The sequence below is a fragment of the Arachis stenosperma genome, chromosome 4 (genome assembly GCF_014773155.1).
Source record: "Arachis stenosperma cultivar V10309 chromosome 4, arast.V10309.gnm1.PFL2, whole genome shotgun sequence".
In the NCBI taxonomy this organism is placed as follows: Eukaryota; Viridiplantae; Streptophyta; class Magnoliopsida; order Fabales; family Fabaceae; genus Arachis; species Arachis stenosperma.
The window spans coordinates 104,038,004-104,043,594 of record NC_080380.1 but is presented as its reverse complement, the minus strand read 5'-3'; the positions used below and the strand labels follow the sequence as shown (position 1 = coordinate 104,043,594).

The window sequence follows — 5,591 nt, the reverse complement described above, 5'->3', positions numbered from 1 at the left end:
GAGGATGGTTGGAGTTCATTCAAAGATCATCCCCACAAGCAACCGATCTGAAGTTACTGTGGATCGGGCCATCATGGTTCATAGTATCATGATTGGTGAAGAAGTAGAGATTCATGAAGTCATAGCCAATGAACTCTACAAAATAGCTGACAAACCTTCATACATGGCACGACTAGCCTTCCCCCACCTTATATGCCTCTATGTTACTCAGCTGGAGTTATCATAGATGGAGATGTCTCCATTGAAGAAGACAAGCCCATTACCAAGAAAAAAATGGAGCAAACAAGGGAAGCTCCTCACGGCCTCCAAGAAGAACATGAGGAAGTGCATCATCAACAAATGCCTCAAGGAATGCACTTTCCTTAACAACTATGGAGCAACTTAATACCTCCTTGGAAGATTTGAGCCATAATGTGGAACAACTAAGGGTGAACACCATGAACACGCCCTCACTCTCCAAGAAATAAGAGAAGATCAAAGAGCAATGAGGGAGGAGCAACAAAGGCAAGGAAGGGACATAGAAGAGTTGAAGAACATCATTGGTCCTTCAAGAAGAAGACGCCACTAGAGGTGGATTCATTCCTTGTTCTTTATTTCTTTCTGTTTTCGGTTTTTAATTATTATGTTATCTATGTTTTGTGTCTTTATTTCATGATCATTAGTAGTAACCATGCCTTAAAGCTATAAATAAATTCCATTAGTCCTTCACCTCTCTTAAAAGAAAAATGTTTTAATTCAAAAGAACAAGAAGTACATAATTTTCGAAATTATTATTGAATTTAGTTTAATTATTTTGATGTGGTGACAATGCTTTTGTTTTCTGAATGAATGAAATGAACAGTGCATATGTCTTTGGATCTTGTTGTTTATGAGTGTTAAAATTGTTGGTTCTTGAAGAATGATGAACAAGAGAGATGTTATTGATGATCTGAAAATTCATGGAATTGATTCTTGAAGCAAGAAAAAGCAGAAAAAAAAAAAAAAAAAAAGAGAAGAGATCTAAAAAGAGTATATAGAAAAAGAAGGAGCAATAGAAAAAGCCAATAGCCCTTAAAACCAAAAGGCAAGGGTAAAAAGGATCCAAGGCTTTGAGCATCAATGGAGGAGGGCCCAAGGAAATTAAATCCAGGCCTAAGCGGCTAAACCAAGCTGTCCCTAACCATGTGCTTGTGTCATGAAGGTCCAAGTGAAAAGCTTGAGACTGAGTGGTTAAAGTCGTGATCCAAGGCAAAAGAGTGTGCTTAAGAGCTGGACACCACTAACTGGGGACTCTAGCAAAGCTGAGTCACAATCTGAAAAGGTTCACCCAGTTATGTGTTGTGGCATTTGTGTATCCGGTGGTAATACTGGAAGACAAAGTGCTTAGGGCCACAGCCAAGACTCATAAGTAACTGGTTCAAGATCAACATGCTAACTAAGAAAGTCAATAACACTATCCAAAATTCTAAGTTCCCAGAGATGCCAATCACTCTGAACTTCAAAGGAAAAAGTGAGATGCCAAAAACTGTTCAGAAGCAAAAAGCTACAAGTCCCGCTCATGTAATTAAATATTATTCAGTGATATTTTGGACCTTATAGTATATTCTCTTCTTTTTATCCTATTGTTTCAGTTGCTTGGGGACAAGCAACAATTTAAGTTTGGTGTTGTGATGAGCGGATATTTATACGCTTTTGGCATTGTTTTATATAGTTTTAGTAAGTTTGAGCTACTTTTAGGGATTTTCATTAGTTTTTATGTTTAAATTCACATTTCTGGACTTTACTATGAGTTGTGTGTTTTTCTGTGATTTCAGGTAAATTCTGACTGAAATGAGGGATTTGAGCAAAACTCTGAAAAAGGCTGACAAAAGGACTGCTGATGCTGTTGGATTCTGACCTCCCTGCACTCGAAAATGGATTTTCTGGAGCTACAGAACTCCAATTGGCGCGCTCTCAACGGCGTTGGAAAGTAGACATCCAGGGCTTTCCAGCAATATATAATAGTCCATACTTTATTCGAAGAATGACGACGCAAACTGGCGTTGAACGCCAAGTACACGCTCCTTTCTGGAGTTAAACGCCAGAAAAACGTCATAATCCGGAGTTGAACGCCCAAAGCACATCATAACTCGAAATTCAACTCCAAGAGGAGCCTCTGCTCGTGGATAAATCAAGCTCAGCCAAGCACACACCAAGTGGGCCCCGGAAGTGGATTATGCATCAATACTTACTCATGTAAACCCTAGGAGCTAGTTTATTATAAATAGGATGAGTTACTAATGTATCAATCATCTTTGGTCTCAGTTTTGTTTTATTCTTCATCTTAGGAGATCATTGATCACGTTTAGGGGGCTGGCCATTCGGCCATGCCTGAAACCTCTTGCTTATGTATTTTCAACGGTGGAGTTCTGCACACCAGATAAGGGTGTGGAGCTCTGCTGTACCTCAAAGATTAATGAAGTTCTATTTTCTTTTATTCAATTCTCTATCTTATTCTTATTCCAAGATATTCATTCGTACTCAAGAACATGATGAATGTGATGAGCTAATAACTCTCATCATCATTCTCACTTATGAACGCGCGTGATTGACACAACCACTTCCGTTCTGCGTGTAACAAGGCTTGAATGTTTATCTCTTAGGTTCCCCAACAGAATCTTCGTGGTATAAGCTAGATAGATGGCGGCATTCATCTAGATCCGGAAAGTCCAAACTTGTCTGTGGTGTTCCGAGTAGGATCCTGGGAATCCGGAAAGTCTCACCTTGTCTGTGGTATTCCGAGTAGGATTCCGTTCATGAATGACTGTGACGTGCTTCAAACTTTAACTGCTGGGCGTTAGTGACAAACGCAAAAGAGGGATTCTATTCCAGTAGGAGCGGGAACCAACCGGTGATGGCCGTACTGTGACAGAGTGCGTGCATAGCTTTCACTGCGAGGATGGGATGTAGCTATCAACCATGGGTGATGCCTCCAGACTGGTTAGCTGTGCGAGTGACAGCCGTACAGGTATTTCCCCGAGAGGAATGAAAGTAGCCACAGCTGATAGTGAACCCCTATACAAAGCTTGCCATGGAGAGGAGTAAGAAGGATTGGGTAGAAGGAATAGGAGAGCAGGCGTCCTAGAGCTCTACAGCACCTCCATTCCGCTTATCTGAAATTCCTACCAATGAATCTACATAAGTACTTCTATCCCTTTTATTATTCCTTTCTATTTAATGATAATCACAATTACTCTTTAATCTCCCTAACTGAGATTTGCAAGGTGACCATAGCTTGCTTCATACCAACAATCTCTGTGGATTCGACCCTTACTCACGTAAGGTATTACTTGGACGACCCAGTACACTTGCTGGTTAGTTGAACGGAGTTGTGATTTCACTCATGCCAATTTCAATTTCTATATAAGTACTACTCAAAGAATACATTGATCACAATTTCGTCCACCACTATCCAAAGACATCTTGGATAGTTCAGAGAGACCATCATAGAAAATACCTATGATGCTCCATTCAGAAAGCATGTCAGAAGGACATTTTCTGATCAGTTGTTTGTATCTTTCCCAAGCTTCATAGAGGGATTCTCCATCCTTCTGTCTGAAGGTTTGGACTTCCACTCTAAGCTTACTCCATTTTTGAGGTGGAAAGAACTTTGCCAAGAAGGCATTGACTAGCTTTCCCAAGAGTCCAGGCTATCTTTAGGTTGTGAGTCTAACCATATTCTAGCTCTGTCTCTTACAGCAAAAGGGAATAGCATCAGTCTGTAGACCTCAGGGTCAACCCCATTAGTCTTGACTGTGTCACAGATTTGCAAGAACTCAGCTAAAAACTGATGAGGATCTTCCATTGGAAGTCCATGGAACTTACAAATTCTGTTGCATTAGAGAAACTAATTGAGGCTTAAGCTCAAAGTTGTTTGCTCCAATGGCAGGGATGGAGATGCTTCTCCCATAGAAATTGGGAGTAGGTGCAGTGAAGTCACCCAGCACCTTCCTTGCATTGTTGGCATTGTTGTTGTTTTCGGCTGCCATGGGTTCTTCTTCTTTGAGAATTCGGTTAGGGTCCTCTACAGAGAGTTGTGCCTTAGCTTCTCTTAGCTTTCGCTTCAAGGTCCTTTCAGGTTCAGGGTCAGCTTCAACAAGAATGCCTTTGTCTCTGCTCCTGCTCATATGAAAGAGAAGAGAACAAGAAAATGTGGAATCCTCTATGTTACAGTATAGAGATTCCTTGAGGTGTCAGAGGAAAAGAAAAATAGAAGAAGAAGTTAGAAGAATTCGAACTTGATTAGATAGAGTTCGAATTGTGCATTAAGAAGGAGTAGTACTCCATAAATAGAAGGATGTGAGAGGAAGGAAGAAGATTTTCGAAAATTCAACTAAAAAGATTTTGAAAACATTTTGAAAAACACTTAATTGATTTTCGAAAATAAAAGTGAGAAAGAAATCAAGTGATTTTTGAAAAAAGATTTTGAAATTAGAAGTTAAAAAGATTTGATTGAAAACTTATTTTGAAAAAGATGTGATTAAAAAGATATGATTGAAAAGATTTGATTTGAAAACAATTTTAAAAAGATTTGATTTTAAAAATTAATAACTTGCCTAACAAGAAAAGATATGATTCAAACATTAAACCTTTATCAACAGAAAAGGCAACAAACTTGAGATGGTCAATCAAATCATTAATTGTTAGTAAGTATCTTTGAAAAAGGAAAGAAATTGATTTTGAAAACATTTGATTGAAAAGATATGATTTGAAAAAGATTTGATTTTGAAAAACTTTGAAAACTTGCAAAAAAATTGATTTTGAAAACAAAATCTTCCCCCTTTGCCATCCTGGCGTTAAACGCCCAGAATGGTATCCATTCTGGCGTTTAACGCCCAAAATGCACCCTTTTTGGGCGTTAAACGCCCAACCAGGTACCCTGGCTGGCGTTTAAACGCCAGTCTGTCCTTCTTCACTGGGCGTTTTAAACGCCCAGCTTTTTCTGTATAATTCCTCTGCAGTATGTTCTAAATCTTCAATTCTTTGTATTATTGACTTGAAAAGACACAAATTAAAAATATTTTTTGGATTTTTAATAATCAAAATGCAACAAGAATCAAATAACAATGCATGCAAGACACCAAACTTAGCAGTTTGTATACTACTGACACTATATGAGACACATAAACACTCAAGTCAAAAGAATTCAAAGATCAGAGTAGGAAATCATTAAGAATTACTTGAAGATCCTTAAGACACATGAATGAATGTATGCAATTGACACCAAACTTAAGATGAGACACTAGACTCAAGCAAGAAACATCAAATATTTTTGGTTTTTATGATTTTGTAAATTTTTTTGTGATTTTCGAAAATTAAGTGGAAAAAGATATCAAAATTCTTAATGAGAATTCCAGGAATCAGTGCAATGCTAGTCTAAGATTCCGGTCCAGGAATTAGACATGGCTTCACAGCCAGCCAAGCTTTCAAAGAAAGCTTCGGTCCAAACACTAGACATGGCCAAAGGCCAGCCAAGCCTTAGCAGATCACTGCTCCAAAAGCAAGATTGATAAAAAATCAACAAGCTTCTGTGATGATAAGTTGAAACCTCGGTCCAATGAGATTAGACATGG

At 38.5% G+C, this 5,591-nt stretch overlaps 1 non-coding gene across 1 annotated transcript; it reads left to right on the top strand.

Annotated features, from left to right (window-relative positions):
* The first annotated feature begins 3,494 nt into the window (after positions 1 to 3,494).
* Positions 3,495 to 3,602, top strand: LOC130977899 (small nucleolar RNA R71). Its single transcript, XR_009085570.1, has one exon. It is a non-coding gene; the product is annotated as a small nucleolar RNA R71 (small nucleolar RNA).
* Positions 3,603 to 5,591: the final 1,989 nt, after the last annotated feature.